At 47.6% G+C, this 24,761-nt stretch overlaps 1 long non-coding RNA gene across 3 annotated transcripts; it reads right to left on the reverse strand.

The window, feature by feature from the left end:
• Window positions 1-10,869: 10,869 nt before the first annotated feature.
• Window positions 10,870-24,308, reverse strand: LOC128315261 (uncharacterized). Of its 3 annotated transcripts, XR_008297891.1 has the most exons (6): window positions 22,593-24,308; window positions 14,349-14,409; window positions 13,807-13,904; window positions 13,258-13,370; window positions 12,625-12,700; window positions 10,870-12,429 (listed from the first exon to the last, which is right to left on the reverse strand). It is a non-coding gene; the product is annotated as an uncharacterized LOC128315261 (long non-coding RNA). The 3 variants fall into 3 exon arrangements; XR_008297890.1 differs by having other exon boundaries at window positions 10,870-12,700; XR_008297892.1 differs by lacking the exon at window positions 14,349-14,409 and having other exon boundaries at window positions 10,870-12,700.
• Window positions 24,309-24,761: the final 453 nt, after the last annotated feature.

The following is a 24,761-nucleotide window of genomic DNA, read 5'->3' on the forward strand; positions in this document are numbered from 1 at the left end:
TGAGCAGCTACCGTGTGACTGTGCTGAGGGGCCAGGATACAGATATGAATAAAACCCAGTGCCTACAGGGAGCTTTCCCTTACACAGAGAAGATAGCACGTGAAAACTCATTTGTGAAAAGTTAGTTATTTATACATTTAGTCCAGTAGACTCTCCGATTCTTAATTACCAAGTCACATACCAAAGCGACAGCTTTCACCGTGTCGCTCGGCTTTTACCGCATGTCTCAGAGGCACCAGGTTGAGGTGAAACCAGGACACCTGACTGATTGTTTTAAAATCTTTATCATGAAATTTTAAATATGAAGAGAGAAAGAATACAAAGAACCCTTATGTAATTATTACTCAGCTTCAGTAATTATGAATTTGTGACCAACCTTGTTTAATCACTAGCTTCTCTTAACTCCAGATTATGTTGAAGCAAATCCAACACAGCCTATCTTTCATCTGTATGTGTTTAAGAAGATATTACGAAAAACAATGTGTGGTTTTTTTTTTTTTTTAAGGAACATACCAGAATGCTTACAGTGGTCTGTTTCTTGATCTGCAGACTAGAAATACAGATAGATGTTTCCCCTTTTTAAAAATTCATCAATTGTGAACATATGATTTTTTCAGTGTGTAGATTATACTGCAATAAAAAGATAAAACAGGGGCGCCTGGGTGGCTCAGTCGGTGGAGTGACTGACTCCGGCTCAGGTCATGATCTCACAGTTTGTGAGTTCAAGCCCCGTGTCAGGCTCTGGGCTGTCAGCCTGCTTCACATTCTGTGTCTCCCTCTCTCTCTGCCCCTCCCCCACCCATGCTCTGTCTCTCTCTGTCTCAGAAATAAATAAACCTAAAAAAAACTTATTAAAGAAAAAAGATAAAACAAAACATAACCACAATACTACTACCACTCCGAAAAATGTGACAGTAATTCTTTAGTACTAGTCTTTAACCAGTGCTGAACAATCGTATTTTATTTTTTTTAAGTTTTTTAACGTTTATTTAATTTTGAAGGAGAGAGAGATAGAGAACCAGTGAGGGAAGAGCAGAGAGAGAGAGAGGGAGACACAGAGTCCAAAGCAGGCTCCAGGCTCTGAGCTGTTAGCACAGAGCCCGACGTGGGGCTCGAACTCACAATCTGTGAGATCATGACCTGAGCTGAAGTCGGACACTTAACCAACTAAGCCACCGAGACACCCCTGAACAATTTGAAACAGTATGGAAATTCAGCAATAAAATAGGCAGAGGGCATGATGAGAGGGAGGGTCACCTAACTTGGCCTGGAGTGGGAGCAGGGGACAAAGTTGGATGCCTAGAAAGTGCTACGGTCACTTCTCTCAGTTCCTTGTCTTGTAGCGGCTACATGAATGTCCATACATGCACACATATGCACTCCCAGGCATGTGTATGAAGGGAGTGAGCAAGGCCTCAGGGAACACAGCCTCTGGCGAAGCTCTCAGTAGACACTCGGAACAGAGGAGAAAGTTCTCAGGGTTAGCTAGGGACCCCAAATGACAGGGTAGAGATGATGAAGGATTTTCCCTGTTTGCCCACAGAAGGGCTCACCCAGAGTGCTTAGCACTCTCAGAGCTACTCTGAGATGGGACCCCCCTCAGAGCCAGGCACAGGCCATGTGGGTGGCTCGAGGTGCACCTTGGCACAAGGCCTGGGTACACATGTGGCCATTTTGTGTAATAAAGAAGAGGCGAGAAACTCTCTCTCACTGAGTTCTTTTCCTTCAGACGTGCCCATAAGCGCTAGAACTTTTGTCTGGAATCTTTGGAAAGGCACCCTTCTTATTCCCCGCCCTCACAATCTCTGTGTGTGTGTTTGAAACCGTCAAGTGTTTTGCACCTCCCCTGTCACCACCAATACCACACTGTCCTTGGGTTTTTTGCCTGCTAGTCGCACCCACGCTGTGGAGGCAGCTCCTTAGGTGTCCTTTCTTCCCGGCTCTCCGGCAATTCCTCCAGGTCCAGCATCCCTGCTCGGAGCTGCCTGCGGCCCCACTCTGCAGCTGACCCTCTGGTATCAGCAACCTCAAGAAGGCCCAACCTTCCAACCTCCAGGGTGGCTGGGAAAGCAAAAGGGGACGATGCGGGCAATGCACCTGCCATGTCAGTGACCCTCAACGAGGTTGAGCTTCTGGTTAGCCGTTTTTACTTTTCCAAATTTCTGTTGTAAGAAATCCTTTAAAAAATTTTTAATGTTAATTTATTTTTGACAGAGAGGCAGACAGAGAGCGGGGCAGGGGCAGAGAGAGAGAGGGAGACACAGAATCTAAAGCAGGCTCCAGGCTCCATGCTGTCAGCACAGAGCCCGACGCGGGGCTCGAACCCACAAGCTGTGAGATCATGAACTGTTGTAGGCCATTTTAACATTCATACGGTAGTATTGTGAGTCTCCCACATTCATGACCCAGCCATCTTGTTTCACCTATATCTCCACCTCACATGTCCCTCTCCGTGTTTCTTCCAGCAACTGGATTATTCCAAAGTTAAATTCAGGGAATCTATTTTAATTTTCAAAATCATCATATTTCTTGGGGAACCTGGGTGGCTCAGTTGGTTGAGAGTGTCCGACTCTTGATTTTGGCTCAGGTCATGATCCCAGGGTTCTGGGATCAAGCCCCATGTCGGGCTCTGTGCTGAGCATGGAGCCTGCTTAAGATTCTCCCTCTCTGTCTGTCTGTCTGTTTGCCTCTCCCTCTGCCCCTCTCCCCTGCTTGTGCACACACGTTCTCTCTGTCTCTCATAAAAACCAAATAAATCAATAAAATTTTATTTCTTTTTGAAGAGGTAATATTGACACGACTCAAATTCCAAAAGTATAAAGGGTTAAAAGAGAAACGTCCCTCCCTCCCTCCTCACCTCTGCTCCTCCATGTGGTAGATTAAAACTGATGTCCACTGTACTCGAAGACATGGAGTTTGTTTCTCCCCCTTGAATTTGGGCTTGGTTGTGTGAGGTGCTTTGGCCAAAGGGACTTCAGCAAACATCATGCAAGCAAAGGCTGGAAAGTGTTTGCAATGGGTTGCTCTCTTTCTTCTGGGGGTTCGGGCATTGCCATGTGAAGCCTCCCCAGCCACTACCAGTCAAAACCACAGGAATGCAACCTGGAATAAAATGGTTGTTTTAAGCTACTAAGTTTGGGCTGGGTCGGTATACAGCACAGGTCAACTGATACCTTCCCAGCTCCCACACCCACCCAGTGCGCTCCTGCCCAGAGGAATACAATATCACCGGCTTGTGAATCTTTCCAAAGACAGTCTCTGTGGAAATATATATTCTCCTCCCTTCCCCTCTTGTCCCTTTTTAAACAAACGATAACACGCGGTTCCTAACCTAGTTGTAGCTGTTTGACATAACAAGGTATTCGGGAGATCGTTCCCTACCAGTGTACGAGAAGCTTTCTTCAGAGTGTGCCATCGGATGCACAGACCATAAATTATTTAATCAGACCTTTATTGATAGCGTTTAGATTGTTTCCAGACTTCGGCCGTTTCCAGCAACGCTCGCAACGAACAACCTTGCAGTCCATCATCAGCACGCCTGTGAGCATTTCTGCAGGAGGACCTCCTGGCTGCGGCTTGCAGGGTGTAATTGCGACGGGCCTGCTTGTGGAGTATAACCTGTGGGGAAGGACTTGCTTTCTGTTCCTCGGGCCTCCCCTCTTCTCTCGGGCACAGTTGTCCAGCTGCAGATTCCCAGTGTCCCTACTTGTTCCTCTTGCTGAGAAGGGCAACGCAGCCAGTTCCTGCTCACCCGGACCTCTCCCACCCCAGGATGGGACCAGGCGAGGACTGGGGGTGCTCTGACCGGCCCCCCCACCCCCGCTCCATTCCAGGCCCTAGAATGTGAAAACGCTGATGCGTGGAGCTGCTGAGAACTATGCACAACTATGATTCTGTGGACAGTTCAGATAAGTTATCATTTACTGACAGACACTAACCAGTCCAACAAAGGCAAGAGTCTCGGTGCAAACAAACAAGCGTCTGGAGCAGCAGGACAAAGGAGCCTGTGTGTAACGAATTCCAATGAAATATCCCGTTCCCCACTTCACCCCCAGGCCATTAACGCCAAGGAGCACTCAACCTCACGAAGCTAAACAAACCAGAGTTGCGGTCACCAGGAAGTGTCCTTGGTGACTGTGGAATAGGAGTTGGCACCAACCGCTGGTACCGTGCCTGGCGGCTCAGGAGCCAAGGGCACACGCCCGCTCCCTGGTGCCCAGCCGTCTTCCTCCCTTTCCTTTCACTCATCCCAAGGCCGGCTTCTCAGAAGACGGGGCTGGGCTGGATCTCCCTGCCCCTGGGAGGAAGCACGTTCTGGAGGAGACTGGAGCCCCACTGTGACCTTGCTGCCCTTTGCCAGGATCCCCATGAGGACTGAAGTGGGGGGGGGGGGTGGCTGGCTTTTACTGTCACTCTCCTCCCTTCTCTCCTGTTTGGCAGAACTCAGCATCTGCTCTGTTCCTTGTCAATACTTGGTAAACCTTCCCTTTCCTTCCTGCTTCTGCGCCTCGTGGCTGCGTTTGCAGACCTCTGTGGCTGCTCCGGATTTGGCAGGTGACAGCAGCGTTCAGTCTCCAAGGTGCCCGGCCCTCCTCTGCCTGGGTGTGGAGGGGATCCAGGGCTCAGAACTCCCGGAGCGGGGAGACAGTTCTGTCCACACCTGATAAGACTGACGCCGAGGTGAGGTCAGAGCCTGGTGAGGAGCCAGCTGGGAACTGGGACAGATAACCTGTGGATGCTCCGAATCCTTGGTGGCCTCAGGAAGGAAAATACCTGCATGAACAAAACAGCAAACTCTAGGGCAGGGGGAGAAAGGAACAGAGGTGGAAACAAAGCCTACGAAAAAGGACCTGTGATATAGCCTTAGGGGGTCTCAGCTGGGGGGTCTCCTAGTGGCCTTCATCTGCCCACACTCACAGCCTTTATCTCCAAAACTGCAGAATATCTCCAAAGCTGGAGAATTGTGTCTCACCTCCAGTATCTCGGATGCGTGAGTCATTGGAAGTTGCTCATTGCCATGGTTTTATTGTATTTTTCTAAAGTTTATTTTTTAGAGAGTGAGAGAGAGAGAGAGAAAGAGAGCATGAGTAGGAGGCAGGGGCAGTGGGCAGAGACAGAAAGGGATAGAGAAAATCCCAAACAGACTCTATGCTCTGTGCAGAGCCCAACGTGAGGATCGATATCATGATCTGTGAGATCGTGACCTGAGCCAAAATCAAGAGTGGACACTTAATCGACTGAGCCACCCAGGCGCCCTACCATGCATTGGTTTTATTTACTCCCTGCCTAGGTCCCTCACTCCTGAAGAGGGTGGGCAGGGTTTCTCTAAATCTTCCTGCTTAAAATAGATCTTTAATAAATACTTGTTAGTTCATGGTTTAAAAAAAAAATCACAACTCTGCTTTTTGGGTGGAATTTAGTTTGGACAATAGTAAATGATTACTACTGATTGAGCAACACTGTACTTGTGTTACCTAGTTGAACTTCTCTGCAGGGGAGGTACTGCCTCCGCTTGGTGGGGAGAAGATGAAGCCTCCGTGAGGCTTGTCTAAGCTCACACAACTTGCAAGAGGTCAGGCTGGGGTTTGAACCCTTGGGTCTGAAACTCCGAGTTCAGCCTCCTTTCCCTCAGCACCCAAGTGTTGCTTTCGAGTTGAGGAAAAAAGCAGTGAGGTCAGAAGCAAAACACTGCTGGGGACCAAAACTTCCTCTCCTCCTGCTCATGTTGGTTGTGGGCTTGTGATCACCCCTGCACCAGGACCGTCTCTGGGCACCGTGTGGAGGGCAGGCACCGACAGACTACCGAGAGCAAATACAGAGCAAGGAACGGTTGGCATTTGGTTTTGCACATATCAGCCTCTCCCAGAGGCTGACTCGTAGGGGGCATGAATGAGCCCAACCCTCTTCCTACTCCCCTCACATCAACTACAGCTGGTCCTGGGTTAGTGAAAGGGAAGCTCACATAAATGTTGGCTTAACATTTCTAAGGCTACATAAATGGCACTTAACTGATAATAAAAATAATAAAGCATCAGATTCTTTCCCTTTATCCTAGACCCAAATGCCTTCCAGACTGTGTGGCTGTGGGCAATTTGGGTAAGTTGTATAACCTCCCTGAGGCTCATCTCTTCACTTTTAAAACAGGATAATAACTGTAATGTGCTATAAAATCCAGTGTCTTGCACAGTGTTTGGCACATAAAAGGGTCTCAATAAATGTTTGATGTTTGAATGAATGAAATATAGGGATTTTCTACTTATTTTGCATCTTCTGCTGCACCTGGCATGTTCTGGACTTGTGCGTGATTCATGAATATTTTGAGGTTGTCTTTATAGTTAAGAATGAGGATATGTCCCATTTAAAAAAAAAAAAAAACAGCTCCACTTAAACACAGAGGAACTCTTGTTAAGAGAGCCTGTGATTTGCTGCAGGACCCATGGGGTGTTGTGGTATTGGAATTAATAATAAAGATTTGTTAATTCCCTGCTCTTGCCCCGGCTGCCTTCCAAGAGGTGATGTGGAATCCTGCTGTTTCTGCTCCAGATAAATCAATGATAATCTTCAACCCAGTGAGGGGCAAGTCATGGGGATGTACTCCCATGTCAATGACACTGCTAAAAGCAGATTTCTTGGAAGTCATTTGCAAGAGGCTTTGAATTTGCCAGATTGCTTGCTGAGCCTATAATACTGCACACATGTGGTGACCTTGACTTGGCTATTTCCATGAATCCTCTTTCCCCTTAAGCCATGGCCGACAATTCGAAGTCACACGGCAGGGATCTCTATCTTTCCAGTAATGATCATTGTTCAGGTCCAGCCCATTCTCTGTGCACCGCTCGTCTCCTGGCGTTGATTCTGCTCTGATGGGACCTGAGGGGAGGGGAAGGGAGGTGGGCTGCATGTGGCCTTCTCTTCCCTTTTTGGTTCCTTTGATGGGGCAACTTTTGAGTAGGAGAACCTTTTCTCCCTCCTTTTCTGTCCACTCATCTGTTTATTCACCCACTGTCCAATGGGAAGCACTATGGGGGCTATGAGGGTACACAGAAAAGGCGCGAGGTGTGGACTTGGCCCTTGAATAGCTGAACACAGGCAGAAAACCAGCCATGAGCTTGGCTAGTGCTACCACCCCAAACATCGGCAGTGATTACCTCCAGGTGGCAGATTTAAGAGTGGTTTTAATTTCTTCATTGTGGGTATCTGCATTTCTGATTTTTCCTTCAAAAAACATATATTGCTATGTGTACAATAAAAGTCATTCAAAGGGTGAGTACATGGTAAACAGGTGCTGAGTGCACAGGGAGGTGCAGATGGAAATGCCAGGGGAATAGAGAGAAGGACAGTGTTATTACCCCTCCAGGTGGATTTGAAGAGACTTGTGGAGAAGGTCATCATTGAGTTGAGCCTTGAAGTTGGAGGGACGTCCGTTGGATGATCTGCCTTGCGCCTCCTCTCGTGTGACTCCCAGTTCTGTGGCCCAGTGCTGAGAGCTGCCTGGTTCTCAGATGGCCTTGCCCTTATCAACTTTACCATGTTGCTCCTTAAGAAAGACCCTTGTCTGAAAGCTTGGAAGGACCCCTCTTGGGAGAAAGCGGGAAAGCTAGAGGTACAAATTTCAGAGGTGAGGGTTAGTGGCCGTCCCCTCTCTCCTTCAGTAACGAAGGACAGGCAGCTAGAAGCCTGGCCTCAGACGAGTTCAGCCTTGTCACATCTGACAACCGGCACACTCCAGTCATTTCAGTTCCTCGCTCTCTATCCCCTGCCATTCCCTGGCTTCAACACCTCGTCTGCCTACGAAGAGTGTCCGGAGAATAGTCATTGCCACACAGTTCAGGTGTTTCTCCTCAGGGGGTTCCTGCCCCTAAAACACACACTCGGCCCAAATCCACCAGCCTGACCGTGGCTCTCTGGCTGAGATAGCAAGGCAGGTAGAGGCAGCAAGGCCACGTGGGCTGTCTCCGTTTTATAGTCACCCAGTTACCTTAGCAACAGGAAACAAGAGGAGGAACAGCACCACCTACCAGGACCTCCATTCATCGAGAGACAGAGTGAATGGGGGAAGCACTGGCCTGCCAGGCCAGAGGCTAGGGCTTCTGCCTGGGCTCGGCGCCACTGGCTGCCTGCTTCCCACCAGTCGCCTCCCCACTGGTGTATTCTAGACGGAATGGGAACAAGGGCTCCCTGGATGGGTTAGGGATAATGTCAAGGAGCATAGTCCTCCAGGGAGAAGGCCCTACTATTTCTGTTTCCGGTGGCTTCAGGCACAGGAATTGCATCAGGGGGCAACTATATGTCAGCTAGTCTTCTGTGACTTAATTTGCCACTCGCCACCTGTGATGCAGAAACGTTTGCTGACCAATGGGACGATTGAGCTCCGAGGAGGCTGGCCCTTGGCAGCACCTGGACTACCAAGATGGATATTTCTTTATCTGGGGTGGGAGGTAATTCCGACTTTGATTCTTGAGCATGAGCATGTAGAAAAGGAAATTGAAGAAATCGAAAGTAATTATGAGCAGCGCAACTCTGCAAATACCTTAATAATAGAAACGATAATAAAAATAATATCCTTGGCGTGTTCTTAGAAATTTTCAGAGAACTTTTATATCCATTCTCTTGCCATGTTCTCATAAGGATCCGGTGAGGTAGGCAGAGCAGATATTACCACCTCTGTGTTTCAGTGGAGGATACTGAGGCACAGGGAGGCTGAAGATCCTAGAGTCTCTTGGACAATGGCAGGGCCAGACCTGGACCTCTATCTCTGCCTCTTGGCCTCAGCACTCTTTTGTTGGACAGGACCCATGAGAGCTATGATGAAGCAGAAACATTCTCCAACCTTGTTTGTGGCCGTGATCCTTGGACTTAATACCTGTCAGACACCTTTCTCATAAAGAAAGAAAATAAAGACTCATTCATTCAACAAATACTTTTAAAAAATGATTATTTATTTATTTTTGATAGAGAGGGAGAGAGAGTGAGCAGGGAAGGGGCAAAGAGAGAGGGAGACACAGGATCTGAAGTAGGCTCCAGGCTCTGAGCTGTCAGCACAGGGCCCGATGCGGGGCTCGAACTCCCAGACCGTGAGATCATGACCTGAGCTGAGCTCAGGCGCTTAACCAACTGAACCACCCAGGCGCCTCCAATAAATAATTGATTGAGCACCTACTATGTGCCAAGCGCTGAGCAAGGCACTGAAGATTCAAAAATGAACAAAGTGTGGTCTCTACTCTTGAGCAGCTCCATCTATTAGGCATTTACTCTGGTTTAATTAAATTTCTCATGATGACATTGGATAGAATCAGCAACCATGAAATCCCCAAAGTGACACCGCCCACCCTGCAACCATTTTTGCCTCCCAACAGAATTCCACCGGGGCTGCACCCACGCTAGGAAAAGACATACTTCTCTTAAAATTGGTGGAAGGATAACCAGGAACAAGGGGCAAAGATGAAAAACCTTACGCAAATGCCAACACCACTCCGGCCCTGGAACAGGCAGGGGCTTCCGGGGGATGAGAGAGGGCCCTTGGCTTGGTGAGGAAGGCCATTGGAAGTGGCCTGCTGGACGCAGGCTGAGGGCTGACAGGGAGTCAGAGAAGAACAGCTGCAAATGGATGTCGGGTATTGGGGGCCACACTCTGCCTACAGCAAATAATTTTTTCTGAAATTGACATGTAGAATCTTTTTTTTTTTTTTTTTTTTTTTTTTTTGAGAAAGTGAGTACCTGCACAAGCAGGGGAGGGGCCGAGGGAGAGAAAGAGAATCTCAAGGCAGGCTCTATGCTCAGCATAGAGCCTGCTGCAGGGCTTGATCCCATAACCCTGGGATCATGACCTGAGATGAAATCAAGAGTCGGATGCTCAACCTACTGAGCTACCCAGGTTCCCCAACATATAGAATCTTTTTTTTTTATGTTTATTTATTCTTGAGCGAGAGACAGAGACAGAGAGAGAGCAGGGGAGGGGCAGAGAGACACACACACACACACACACACACACACACACACACACAGAATTTGAAGCAGGCTTCAGGCTCCGAGCTGTCAGCATAGAGCCCAACATGGGGCTCAAACTCATGAACCATGAGAGCACGATCTGTGCTGAAGTCAGATGCTTAGCCGACTGAGCCACCCAGGCACCCCCTGACATGTAGAATCTTAAAGGCAGAGGCCTAGAGATCCAAACCAGCTCTACAATGGGGGATCCTATCCCTAAAGCCTGAGGAACACATTTTAGCATTTTCACTGCCTTCTCTACACTGGGCCAACCATACCTTGTTCTATGAACAGAAAAAGCATTCATCAGCCTTTTAGACTTTCTTAGGGTGGTTTTTATCTGCTTAGTAAAATGGTGATGAGGGGACAAATTTTGATATGAAGAACCCAAATCTCTAGGCCAACACAGGACTCCAGCAATACACTCTTAACTTACAGAAAACAACCTCTTAGATTTCTGCTTTCCTCTGCAGAATTTGTACCCAGACACATATTGTGGGTTAGACTTGGCAGTTCTGAAGACACAAGTGAAAGGGATTCAGAAAAACCCACGTCTGACTGAGTTCATGATATAAGCGGGAACGTCAGAAGGGAAATGAAGGCCCACCTGGTTTCAATTTTAATGTACATGGGCATAACCCACATCAGAGGAAAAAACATTCTTTGCTTTGTTTTGTTTTGCTTTTTAAGACCCCCTTTACATTAGCCCATCTTTTAGCCAGCAAAGAAATGCTGTAAGAGCCAGATGATTGATTGGTGCAAGTGACAAGTGGAGCTGGGCTATCCTCCTGTTAGAAACAGGAAATTAGGGGCGCCTGGGTGGCTCAGTTGGTTAAGCGTCTGACTTTGGCTCAGGTCATGATCTCATGGTTCGTGAGTTCAAGCTCCGCATCAGGCTCTGTGCTCAGAGGCTGAAGCCTGCTGCGGATTCTGTGTCTCCCTCTCTCTCTGCCCCTCCCCAACATAAAAATAAATATGAAAGAAAGAAAGAAAGAAAATTAGGCCTGCAACTTGTAAGTGGCCTTAGAAATCATCTAATGCACCTTCTTTATTTTCTGCAGCCTCCATGACAAAGGTAGAAAGTTGGTTAGCTACCATTTATTAGTCTCCCACTTGAACTCTGGGACCTGCATGAAGAAATTATGTTAGTTTGCTAAGGCGGCTGTAACAAAGCACTACAAACTGGGGGGCTCGAACAGAAATCTGTCTCACATTCTGGAGGCTACAAGTTTAAAATCAAGGTATCGCCAGGGTAGCTTCCTTCCAAAGGCTCAGCGTGACTGTTCCACGCTCCTAGCCTCTGGCGTGTTGCTGGCAATCTTGGGCATTCCTTGGCCTGTGGAAAGATCACCCTCATCTCTGCGTTCATATTTACATGGCATTCTGCCAGAGTGCACCTCTGTCTCTGTGTCCAAATTCTTTTTTTAATTTTTTTTTTCAGAGAAAGAGAGAGAGCACATGAGCTGGGGAGAGGGGCACAAGGAGAGAGAGAGAGAGAGAGAGAGAGAGAGAGGAGAATCCCAAGCAGGCTCCATGCTCAGTGCAGAGCCTAGACGCGGGGCTCAATCTCATGGCCCTGGGATCACAACCCGAGCCAAAATCAAGAGTCAGATGCTCAATGGACTGAGCCACCCAGGTGCCCCCAAATTTCTTTTTTAAAAAAGGACACCAGCCATATTGAATTAGGGCCCATCTTAATAGCCTCATTGTAATTCAACTAATTATATCTGCAAAGACCCTGTCTCCATATAAGGTTAAATTCTGAGGTACTAGGGTTAGGACTTCAACATATGAATTTGGGGGGAGAAAGACAATTCAACCCATCACAGAACTCTACCTGCACTCTCTGGTCCTCACAGCAAGGCCGCCAGCTTGGTGTGAAATTCTGCGGCAGATCCGGCGCTGGCAGGCAGGCGGTACTGAAGGGTGCCGCCAGGTGGACGTGAAGGGCGCGGACTCTGAAGCCAGGCTGCCTGGGTCGGTAGCCTAGTCCCACCTCCCATGGGTTAATAAAAGCGGATAAGGTGTTTTATTTCCTTGTGTCTCAGTTTCTTCATCTGTAAGGCAGGGATACTAAAGGTCCACCATTTCAAAGCCCTAAAAGCTCTGAATACCAAAGATGGTATTTATAACTCATTTGGCAGCAAAACTTGACCTGAAACAGATTCATTTGGCACAAAAATCTGTCTTAAGATGATACATGGCTACTTATAGGCTTTATTTATGCAACATATACATCTCACTACAGACACATTAGCATGTTTGATTGCAGGATACTGTTGTAGATGCTACAGGATGTTATGCAGCCATAACACGTGCACTGTATTATCTTTCTTAAATTCCTAAATCCTGAGGTCTCCTCTCCTTGGTTTGCAGATGGCTGTCTACTTACTGTGTCTTCACATTCTCTTTCCTTGGTGTGCGTGTCCTAATCTTCTCTCCCTATAAGGTCACCAGTCATATTGGATCAGGGTCCACCCCAATGACCTTATTTTCATTTAAATGCCTCCTTAAAGGCCCTATCTCCAAATGTGGTCACATTCTGAGGTATTGGGGGTGAGGACTTCAATGTATAAAATCGGGGGTGGGGGTCACAATTTAGCCCATAATACTAGTTTAAGAAACTAGATGAATTACCATTCTCACCAGATGTATCTCATACACTTGCTGGCTTATTCCTGCCCCAGTGTTTTTCAGTGTGGCCCAGGATCACCTGCAATTGAATCATTTGGGCCCTTAATAAAAATAAGTCTACCCCAGGCCCCTGACTCAGAATCTGGGGGAGGGGGCTGCAGGGCCCAGGTATGGAGCTTGCTTGTTTCTTTTTGTTGTTGTTGTTTGTTTTTAATGTTTATTTATTTATTTTGAAAGAGAGAACAGGGAGGAGGGACAGAGAGAGAGAGAGAGAGAGAGAGAGAGAGAGAGAATCCCAAGCAGGCTCCACACTCAGCACAGAGCCTGACACGGGGCTCAATCTCAAGAGCCTGGGATCATGCCTGAGCCGAAATGAGGAGCCATACGCTCAACCAACTGAGCCACCCAGGCGCCCCATGAACTTGCTTGTTTTTCACATTCATGTGAAAGTTTAAGGGGATTCAGGAAAAGCTAGATAGCAAGGTTACTCGCCATCCCCACCCCACCCTCCTGGAGTCCCCAGGTCAGGGCAGAAGAAAGAGGAGCAGGAGACAGGGAAGCAACCCAGTGGGAAGTCTGAGTGAGGAACACAGTGCATCCTGATGGTTCATCCAAGAGGGCTACGACAGAACCTACATTTCTGCTCATAGGTAGCCTCCTGGTCCACTTCAGTATAGATACCACAGAGCTTTGCAATGTAGGTGCCAGCACAGGAGACTCCGAGTGGTGGCATCGTGCAGACTCAAATACTGAAAACCAGACAGCAGATGCTGGGGTGGGTCAGGAAGTCCCTGATTCTGCCCCAAAACTTCGGGCAATGTCACAGGAGCGGGGTAAGTGGTCATACTGGCTCCCCGCAAGATGATCCATCCATGTGAGCACATCCTTTTAATCACGCCCAAATAACCAACGCGAGCCCTCTAGAGTGGGGGTCTGCTCTGGGTAAATACATGTGCACCTGCCCGTGTCTCACGCCTGTGTCGGGGTGGCCACCAGTCTCCCGTGTCAAAAATTCCAGCAAAGCAGCGGTGACTGGGACCCTAACTGGAAATGAGTCTCGTGGCACCATGACAACACATCATCATCAAAGCTACTGGTGATAATTCATCCCTCACCTTTCTCTGCTTCCAGCTTAGACTTCTCGTGCCTTAAAATACTTGCCTGACTGAAAATGTGGTGACTCACCTGGACTGGGATTGAATAGAACAGGCAGGAGTGTTTTCTTCTAAGGAACTGTCAAAATGCAGCACAGCACCTGAGGTCCTTCACTGCACACCTTGTTCCTGTCAAGGGGAGACATATTTCTTACTCTCTCGTCAGAGTTGAAGTTGCCAAAGAAAGTAAAGCGGTCGGAAATGTCAAACTTTGGCGTTTGTATTAAACAGAGTTTGAGGAAATGAGGGAGGATCACCTGCCAATCTCCTCCTCCTCCTCTACCCAGTGCAAGGTGGGCCCCATTTTTGATAGAGCACTGTCTTTGAATCCTGGGGACTTCAATGACTTAAGAACTTTCTGAAGCCGGTAATCTGGAAATGACACGGCTTGTAAACTTGAATTAATAAAAGAAAAATAGGATAAAAAATTGTACGGTCACTCTCAGTGCCACCTGAATTTCACAAGTGATAAATTATGCTATATTGGAAACCAGAGTCTTCTGAAGTCAGACCTGGATTCAAATCCTAGGTTTGCCCCTTAGTAGCTGTATGACTTCGGCCACGTTACTTTACCTCTCTGAACGTCCATTTCTTCAACTGCCAAAGTGGAATTGATATCATCTTCCACGTTACACTGTAATGAGTAGTAAAAGGGATCATGAATGTGAAAGCTACCAGCACAGAGTCTGGCCCATAAATGCTCATTCCTTTTCCTGTATCCTCCGTTTCCGTCTGCAATTTGAAATGAGCATAATTTCTGGTTAACTAATGTTCTAATATTGGCACATTTCAGTGTGTGGCTTTGCATACTTTTAGAACGTCATAAATACTTCTCCAAGAAGAATTAGAAATGATGGGGATACAGACCCTGAGACAGGCAGTCGCTGAAGTCACGAGAAGCGATCTGGATGGTCCAGACACCACAGTAAGAGCAAAGCCTTGTTGTTACTTCGCGGGGAATGAGAGTAGCGATTTCCTTTTGAAAGGCCATAAAAATTCTCTGAAATGTGACAAGCCGGGACGGCTCCAGGGCCAGGAGGGGGAGCATGCCCTCCCCCACGTGTGTGGTGCCTCCTCGTCTACATCCTGTCCCCCTCCAGCCACCCTCCGGTGAGATCCGGCTCCAGTCCCAGCTGACCCCTTCTGGAGGTCCAGCCATTAAGACCTGTCTTTCTCTCTAGCTCTTTTGGTCAGAACTTCAGGTTTCAGTATTTGCTGAGTTTTTGCCTCATTCTTTCATTTGTTTGGGCTCAGCGTCCCACCAAAGAGAGCCCAGTTGCACCCCTTAGTGGTTAAATTACTTAACTTCTCCGGAATTCCATCTTCAAATCTGTAGATGGGGATCCTACATTGTTAGGTCGTTGTGAAGACTAATGTGAATAAAATGCATTATCAGCGTATTTTGTAAACTGTCAAGTGCTGAGACAAAGATAATTCAAATCCCTCTTAGCACGTATACCTCACTGGCACATTGCAAGTGCTCAAAGATATGTGTTAGTTTCCTTTTTGATTAAAAATCTTTGCCACGGGAATGCTGTTTCAATCCCCAGACAGACCAGGGCATGTTCCGAACAGTCCTCCAGGGGGCCCATCGGGTTCCTTAGGTGGTTTCTGAGGGGAATCTGACATTTACTGTGTACTTGCCGTGTACTTCTCATGCTTGAACATCTTTATTTTCAACCAAGATTCTCTCACCTCATGTGGGGCAAATGAAGCCATGACGAGACTAATAATCCAGATGACTTAGTTAGTGTCTTACCACCATCTGTCACCTAGACCCCCCCTCTGCATCTGGGGGGTCCCTGGGTGAGGTGTCTTGTATTTACTCGCCAAGAAGGCAATGCCCGCCTGCCAGACACTGCCCCTCTCCCTGCTCTGCCGTCTCACTCCGGCAAAGCTGCCCTGTGGAGATGATGCCTTTCTCTCCCGTTACACTCGTTTATGGGGGTCTCATCACAGTGATCCTGTCCCTCAGTAGAGTATTTAGTAAATAATCCTGTGAGCTTTCAGTGACAGCTCTGTTCAGGAATCAGACATGGATCCAGCACGGGTAGGGCCAAGGATACGTTCAGCCATTATTATCATAGCATTCTCAAAAGTACTCCTTTCTCCGACACGGACACTTTGCCACTTGGTGAGCTCACTGTACTTGGCTCCTTGCAGCTCTGCAAGAGAAGCAGATTCCTTGGTCCCTGTGGGGTTTCCCACTGGCTTTCCAGGCACAACTGAATCCCAGCACAGGCTCCAGCTTGCACCCTCCCACTACACAGATGAAGAAACAAAGCCTCATAGGGTCAAGTAACTTACCCAAAGTCATACAGCCAACAGGTGGCAGAGACCAGGGCCAAGCCCAGGCCGAAATCCAAATCCCATGTTCTTTCTGATCCAAATCCCATGATCAAAGTGGCAGCGTGACATGTTGTTCTGATCCTGGCATCCATACAGGAGGGCATGCTGTGCTGGTCAGTTTGTTGTACATACTTTTATCCTCCTTAGGGGCCTAGGTCTCTTTCTACTTGGTTTCCATTGCAATTAGGCTTTAGGCACAAACTATTGGAGATTCCTTGCCATTCCGTCCCCCTCCCTCAGCTGCCCTCCCAGTACAACTATAATTTATTTCAGTGTTATTTGGCTCATGGTTAAAACCACTGTGGTGCTTATACAAATGACAGAACAAGCAAGCCTTGGCTACAGCTGAGAGACGCCTTAGCCAGTGTCAGTAGACCTGAGATTAACACAAAACCCTTGACTTGTTCCCAAAGCTTCTACACCTGGCCACCCTACACTCTGTGCTCCAGCCTAAAGGTCCTGAACCCGAGTTCTTCATTCTGCCCCCCATCCTGGTACCCAGTAGGGAGGGGTCTGTGCCCCCTTGTTACCACCCCAACCCAGGCGTCCCTTCTAGCCCACTCCAATGACCTGGTGTCTGGCCTCTTCCTGGTTGATACTTCCCTTTCCATTGGGGGCCTTCACCCAGACTGGGCCCCAGCACTCTTGGCCCAGGCCTTGAGCTTTTATCTGTGCTTTGCTACAGCTCTCTTTGGGGGGGAGCTGGATGCCCTTCTCCCCTAGATGCTATTAGGGTACTCGTCTCCAGAATAAATATCCCATTTCCTCCAGGCATGAGCTCCTATCCTAGACTCTGACTGTACCAGCTCCACTCACCAGATGAGAACACCCTCTGGGGGAGGGACAGGGGATGCACACCAGCCTTTGTCAGACTGAGGTGGTCATTCCTTGGCAACTCTGGAGTCAGGCACCACGCCACTTTCTTGGTGGGTTCCTAATGCACCAACAGCCACAGTTCTTGGGTGCTCAGGTAACCAGGGAAACTAAATTTAGGCTGGATCTCTTATAGACCCTGTTTTATACTGTATACCCCCACCGCACATTCCCTGCCTTCCCATTCTTGCTTTGTTTTCCTTCGTACTACTTATCACCATTTTGGTCTACTATTTGTCCCCCTCCCCTCCTCTAGAGGTAAGCTCCCTGACATTGTGGCTGCTTCGCTTGAACAGGATCTAGCCCACGGTGGCTGCTCGAAAACAACTGAAAGTTGGGAGTATATCGAATGGATGCCTGGAATCCCCCGGCCTAGGCAAGCAGGGTCAGAACACACATACTGAGGTGTTGGGAAAACCAGGAGTTCTCGTTTCTTAGCTGACACAGGGCCCAGCTGCCTCTGGAGGGCTGCCAAAGAGGATTTCCAAATGTCCTCCATCTTAGCCAGGGCAATAACATGTCTACAAACACTTCTCCAGCACAGCTCTGGTCACTGTGAGAAACGCAAAGCCTTCAGGCCGCTTATTACTCCAGCTAGCCTCTGAGCCATCCACCCTGCTGAAAAATCAACTGTTCCTTCCTACAAGCCCTCAGCATGCCTGCACACCTTTGTGGAGCTTTGTGTTATCCGCTTGTCTCCTTCCTTCCCTGACTCATCTTTGCATCCCCAGTGCCCAGCATAGAGCAGGAAAGCTACGGAGGGTGTGATAAATATTTGATGCATAAATGAATGCCTGGATTCCACATGCAGAGAAAGCCAGCCCCTTCTGAATTAAATATGTGACTCAACCATCAGGGCATGACAAGTTTATTTCTACTTATTGTGATTAGTGATTTTTTGTTTTGTTCAGAGTTGAAAAACAGTTTTTCAACTCTGAGATGCAAATTTTATAAATTGTAAATTTTAAGATATTCCTTATGGAATAATATTATTTCCAAAAAGACACAGAATAAATTTTAGAGTAAAATTGATGATTATTTTTCCTTTCCTGAGAACTTAAATATCTCCTTTTACTTAGGGCTGACTTAAAAAAAGTATATGGAGTGAAGTGTTTTATGATATTGAAAATAAAAATCTGTGAAGAAAACCCGATGCTACCTTTACTCTCTCCCTGGATAATTAAAGTTTTTATTTATTACAAAAACAATTTTTTTATAGGCAATAACTAATTATCTAGTTTCTTTTGGATTTAGGAAAGTCTGGTTTGCTTTACAAAGAGACAATAATACACAGAGGAAAAGAAAGAGAGTTGTCTTCACATTCACAAGAGAGACTGAGTATTTTCTAAATGGATTTACGAAATGCACTATGCTTTAAACCCTAGTGAACACTTAGGTGATTATATTCCTCTAGCTCAATCATTAAAAATTAATTTAATCAGTATCATAATAGGAGACAAATTCTGCTTTGATTTATGATTTTCAATATTAGTTATCTACACACATCAACTTCTGGATAAATGCTCAAGGGACAATTTATTTGATGCTGTGGAGCCATTCCACTCATCCCTGAACCTTAGAAGGTTATACCCCATAAGGCAACAGTGTTGTGCCTCAATGTGCCTGCCGGTTCAAAAACCAGTATGTTTTCTGCTAACGGCATCCTGATTCCTTGAGGGGAGTCATGGCTCTCCCCATTCTCAGACCCTGAGCTGAGAAATAGTCATGTGACCTGGGCCTGGCCAACCAGGGATTGGTTCAGAGATGGGTAGGTGAGTAAAGCTGGGCCAGGGAGAATGTGACCTGGGACTGTTGCTGGCCCTATTGAGAAAGATGTGCTTTGCCCTTTGGGGTTGCTAATGTTTGGAGCTGTTCTCCTAAAAGTGAAGCCAGACTAAAAGAAAGCAAATAGATGGTAAATTCAGCATACACTGCAATGTGGATGTATCAATAAGATGTACTTTTTCTTATTTGCCCATAATCTATCTGGAGGCACTAGATAGTAGGGGGAGAAACTGGTTTAAGTCCTAGTCCAATCCAATGATTTCAATATCCCCTTTGAGAACATGCTCAATTCTCAGATGGCCTTGCTCTTCTTTGCTTTGCCAATAAAGATGATGGTGTTTGGCTTGTATTCACCTGTACACATCATCATGGTTGACCTGATTGATAAAATGTTGAAATATGCCTGGGGCAGTTGGTAAACAGGTGCTGCCCGGAGTTCCCTGAGCAACCCTCAGTGCCCCTTCTCTGGGACTTTTCTCCAAGCTCCTCACAATCTGTCGACAAAAGGGTTAATGTTGGGCACAGAGGAATGCTTCTGTTCAGATGGGTCAGTATCTGAGCCTGTCAGGATTTTTAAATGTTTTGATCACCCCTGTAGGATCTGTAGGGTAGAGGTAGGGAGGTGTGTGGCTTCTATACCCTCACAGTATTGAGAGGAAGGGAACTATTGGCCTTGCATGGTCCTGGGGTATAGCTGCCTGATGTCTGGCCAGCTCAGGGCAGTGTCCACTTTTTGCCTGTCCTGGGTGTGCTGTCAGCCTCTGACGTGGAAGTCTGTGCATGGTGAGTTGGTGGTCCATCTTCTAGTCTGAGACAGTGCTCTCAAAGGTGCTCCCGGGCTGGCTTAGCCTCTTCTCTGTTCTTTTCAGGTGCTTCTGACTTCTGGCTATGACTTCCTAGCCATCCTGATCCTAGGGGTCTACTTGACCCACATCACCGAGTCACCTTCTTACAGTGATCACCTCTGACAAGTTGGCCACAGACTGGCTGCTACATCTGAGTAGGGTCTAGGCTCTAAGGGGACTAGCACAGCTTGGGAAGTCCATGGTGGGCCTCCCTCTGTCTGATCAGTGCGAGGCTCCACAGGCAGGCCCTCTCATAATTCTAGTGGGGAGGAGGTAGCAGGGGAGAAGGTCCTCTCATGCCTGTGGGGTTAGTCATTACTTTTCCAATACTATTGCTCCTCCTAGTCCTCTTTCTTGGCTGGTTCTGCTGCTTCTGTCCCCCCACAATCCCCCCTTCTCTTCCTGTCTAGACCTCTCATACATAAAACACCAATTTTAGCCTACCAAACCCAGTCCTTGATCTGCTAAAGGAGAAGGTAAGGGAATGCAGAGGGTATTTTCTCAAGGTAAGAGCTTGCATTACATGGCTATTGTCCTGCTACAAACTCTACCTTTGAATGTGTGAAGCTGAGTGTCACCTTTCCTTTCTCTTTGCATACCTTCAGGAAAGAATCTTCATCCCCCTCCCCCCCCCCCCCCCCCACACACACACCAGGCAGATGAATGCCTTGGGTGGACTGAATTCATATGTCATAATCCTCGTTATTCCTAACAACATCTTTTAAGCACCTAAAATCTAACCATCCCTAAAGCCAGTCTACCCAGTTGAGCAAAGTGATGGATTCCATTTTTGGTTTGGCTGGTTAGAGGTGGTTTCAGTCACTCGCTCCCCAGAGTCCTGACGGACCTGGTAATAACAGAATCTATGTCACATCATTTATGTGGCATTAAGCACAGCTCCACATGCAAATGGGTTAATTAAATGCATTTGACAGTCAGATTGATGCCATGGCTAGATGCATGACACAAAGCTTGCTTTAAAGAGCTCCTCAAATCCATCCATAAGCCTTTTAAATGCACCACTCCCATTCATGTGGTAGAAGGAAATGAAAGAAGAGGATCCTTCTTTTGGGTTACCTGGGGGCAGAATACCCTCTCCTCCTATTCACCTCTGTGGAGGCTGTACTGAGACCCCATCCTATTCCTCCCTGTTGGCCCTTCCTGCTTCTCTTCACCCTATCAGCATGTTTCAGTTTCTCATAGTAAAAAGACATTGACAAAAAACTCACCTGGCCTCCCCGACTGTAATTTCCCCTTCTCTGCCCAACCAACTCTTCTGAAACAGTGGGCTATGTACCCACTCTCCCTGCTGCTCTCTTCCCTGACTCCATTTGCTTCTAACCCCTTGTGACCTGGTTTCTGCTCTCATGACCCCACCGAAACTGGGGTCACACGAGTCATCAATGACTTGACTTCCTCATTGTCTATGGTTGCATGCCAGTGTTCACGTGCTGGACACCTCTGTGGCATTTTTCACTCTTGATCACTTCCTCACCCTAGAGACCCTTTACATTTGGACTGCTTGATGACATTTCCCCCCCTAGTTTTCTTTTCACTTTTCTGCCCTCTCCTCAGAACCCCTATTTCACCCTTAGAAGCTGGTATCTGTCAGGTTCAGTTCTCACCCATCCCATGATCTTCTCATTCTGCCTGCTCTCTCTGGACCATCTCAGCCCAGCTCAGTGACTACCTCTATGTTGACCACTTCCAATTGGGCATTTCTAGGCCTCTCTCTGATGGGCTTGGCACCCATGTTCCTAAATGCCTTCTGGAGATCATCCCCAGAAATCCCATGCACATAAAAAACATGTTCAAAACATGCCATCTTCCTCTCCGAATAGTTTCCATTCCTCTAGTCGCTATCGCAGTAAATGGTATCACCATCCATGAAACTGCACGAAGAACCTGGGACTCCTCCTGGATTCCTATTTTCTGTTTCCCTTTCCCTGCTTATTGAGACAACCTTGTACCTGGCAGTATGTAACATACCCCAGAGCAATGTGCATGAATGGATGAATGAACTATGTGGACACAGAAAATCAGGCCTTTCTAACTTGAGCCTAAAGCTTTTACAGTTTTTCAAGGCTCTTTCATTAATACAAGGGCGTTGTCCCAGACAATCTTTAACTCTGATGATTTATGATTCCAGACTACTCCAGTCTGACACCTTAGGGGCTTAACCACCATTCCTTCCTATTCACATAAATCTATTGTTCCTTCTCCAGCCTGTCCCGCCCAGGAAAAGAGGAGAGAGGCCCTGTGATAAAAAAAAAAAAAAAAAAAAAAAAAAAGTAGAACTTCAAACATAAATTAAACTACTTCACAGAACCCATTTCACTCTGATAAGAGGTTCTGATGTATCTCTGCAGCCACCATGAGTCACGGTGAGAGTTGGAAAAGGAGGAAGAGGAGAGGGCTGGGTGGGAGCAGCTAGTGGAAAGATAAACAGAGACCATTTCTCTTGTCTCTGGAGTGCCAGGTCCCTTAACCCTGTGTAAGTCTCGCCCAGTACCGCACTGGGGAAAGTACCTTCCCTCTTGTTCTGCCTGACTTCCGTCTGGAAATGAGTATCGTGTTTGTCTCATGAACGCCTATGTGCCTAGCACTTTTACCTCTCAGAATATTGCACAAACATTGATTTGAGTGCCTTCCACGTGCAGTGACCATGCTAAGCAATGTGCACCTTATCTCATTTAAACTCTGCAACCTAGCAGTAAGTCCTGTTTTATCTCCTTTTTTGCAGACCGGGGAACTACAACTTAGAGACCTTAGCCAAGTATCACTAAGGCCATCCAGCTAGTGGTGTAGTCCTGCAAATCATCAAATCAAAGCCAGGTCTGTCTCATTCTATGCCCAAGTCTGGAGCAGGCATGGTTACACTGCTTCTGATGCATTCGTGGCTCTCTTTCATACCATGCATACATTTAGTATATAGTATCCAGGAGCTTGATAAATGTTTAAGTACCTAAACCAGGCCAATAAGAGCTGGATCTGGTCCCAGGTGTCAGAATTCAGAAATGCAGCTTTGGTCACTTCCCATCGCCTCTTTGGCTCTATTTCCTCATCTGTAAAATGGAGGCATGAAACAGATGCTCTCTAAGGAGCTCTAAGCATTCTGTGGCTCTCTTCCAATACTGCAGTGTCCCTGAGGTGCTGCCAGGAAACAGACAAGGGCCTAAACCAGAGGAGCTCCAATCTCCGCGGACAGCCCCCCCGCCCCAAGGCTGGCTGGCGCATGCGCGGCCTCATGCCGCCAGCGTCCGGAGCCTCTCCACGCATGCGCTAGCTCTGGTCGCCGGGGAGGCTGTGCAGGGATCGTCCGCGACTCCCTCCCCCCACCCCCCTGAGGCAATCAGTGTACTCCGGGGGGACGGGGTGCGCCTGCCTGGATCGAGCCCACAGGGGAGGCGCCTGGCCCTCATTAGGAAAGGCCAGAGCCTCTCCCCAGGCCCCTGGGAAAGCTGTGCCCCGTGCGGGAGGGCGTGTTCCGGCCCGAACGCCCTCGCGCTGGACGTGCCGGGAGGCACAGAGAGGCCGTTATGTCCGAGCACAGATGGAACCGCTCTCGCGGCGCAGGGGCCTAGGGCGTGGAGGAGGGGAGCTCCCGCCCCGCCGACGCGGAAAGCGGGGCGGGTTTTCTTCTCCATTAAAATGAAAATTTCTAACGTCACGGAAGACTTTTATCTGGCGAGGGGTGGGGACTGCGAGTCGTGAGGCGTCACCTGATAGTACAAGCTACTCAAGGGCAGCAGGCAGTGCAGGGAGAAGCCCGCCCATCATTCCTGCTTACGGATGAATAACAAAACCCAGGCAGCTATTTTTACACACTGGTTGAAGCTCGCGCGCGTGTGTTGGGGTGACAGGGGAGAGGACGTGGGGGAGAGAACACGTGCAGCCTTTTCCCTACTCATCCTGTCATCTTATTCCTCTTCCTGCTGCAGAGTCCCTCCTCAGAACTTAAGAATTTTTAGGGTTTTGTTTTTTGTTTTTTGAAATCAGAGAAGGAAAAAGGATGCAAATCCAAAAGTTACCTGCACGGCGAAAACAAATGAGATATCAGCATTTTGATTTTGCCCTTGTTGATCCCCTCCTTCCTGCACTTTGCTAACTTTTGATGTCCAAGTCGGAGGTTATCTGGCCTCTAGGCCAGTTGCAGGTGGGATGGCCTCTAGGAGGTTTGGATCGGTGGGCTGGAGGGGGCAAGAAAGTGGGGCCCTTCCACCAACTGGCTTTTCAGGTTGTCACCGTTAAGTGAATGCCTTTGTCCTGCTAGGACTTAAAGTCCTGCCTCCCCAGACAGGAATTTTCAGGCCATGCTAAGTGCTGGAAAGGCAGAAAGTTGTCCAGAAAGGGTGGTTGCCTTGGATTTTCAGCTGGTCTGAGCCAGCCAGAGTCTGTGTGTTCCCTCTGCTCTGTCAGAATAAATGCAGTGCTGAGCTCACCACTCCCGGGGGATGTGATGTGGGAGAGGGCTGCTTGCGGAATCGCTGCTGACATCAATTCATTTCAGATTACTCAGTTTACTTTGATTTCGTTTAACTTCATTCTATTTTCTGGAAGTCTGGAAAAGGAGATACTAAAAATAATTTTAAAAGTTAAACTGGGCATGAAATAACCCCTAAAATTAAAGCAAGGTTGTAGAGGTTTGCTTAGGTGACTTAGTTTTCTGTTAAAGAATTATGGAGACGAAAGAAAGAAAGAAAGAAAGAAAGAGAGAGGGAGAGAGAGAGAGAGAGAGAGAGAGAAAGAAAGAAAGAAAGAAAGAAAGAAAGAAAGAAAGAAAGAAAGAAAGAAAGAAAGAAAGAAAGAAAGAAAATCTTCATGGAGGAGTAGAGGATACCTGGAAACCTCTTTGTTTAATTTGTCACTTCTAAGATTCACCAGATCAGAATAAGTATATAGGGTGAGAATGTGTGGAACTGGTGAAAGGGGGTGGGGGTTAGTTTTAAATGTGCTTCATCTGTGACTAACTAATGTCTCCAACAACGGGAAGAAAGTACTCTTTGCCTTTCTGCAAAGGGAAGTTAGAATTCAGTTATGGAGAAGCCACCTCCCCTGATAGCTTCCACTGCCTCCTAGGTTCCAGCACAGCTGGGCTCTTTGATATCCGTCCACATCTTCCAATGGCAGGTTC

This window comes from Acinonyx jubatus, chromosome C2, assembly GCF_027475565.1.
Source record: "Acinonyx jubatus isolate Ajub_Pintada_27869175 chromosome C2, VMU_Ajub_asm_v1.0, whole genome shotgun sequence".
Taxonomy (NCBI): domain Eukaryota; kingdom Metazoa; phylum Chordata; class Mammalia; order Carnivora; family Felidae; genus Acinonyx; species Acinonyx jubatus.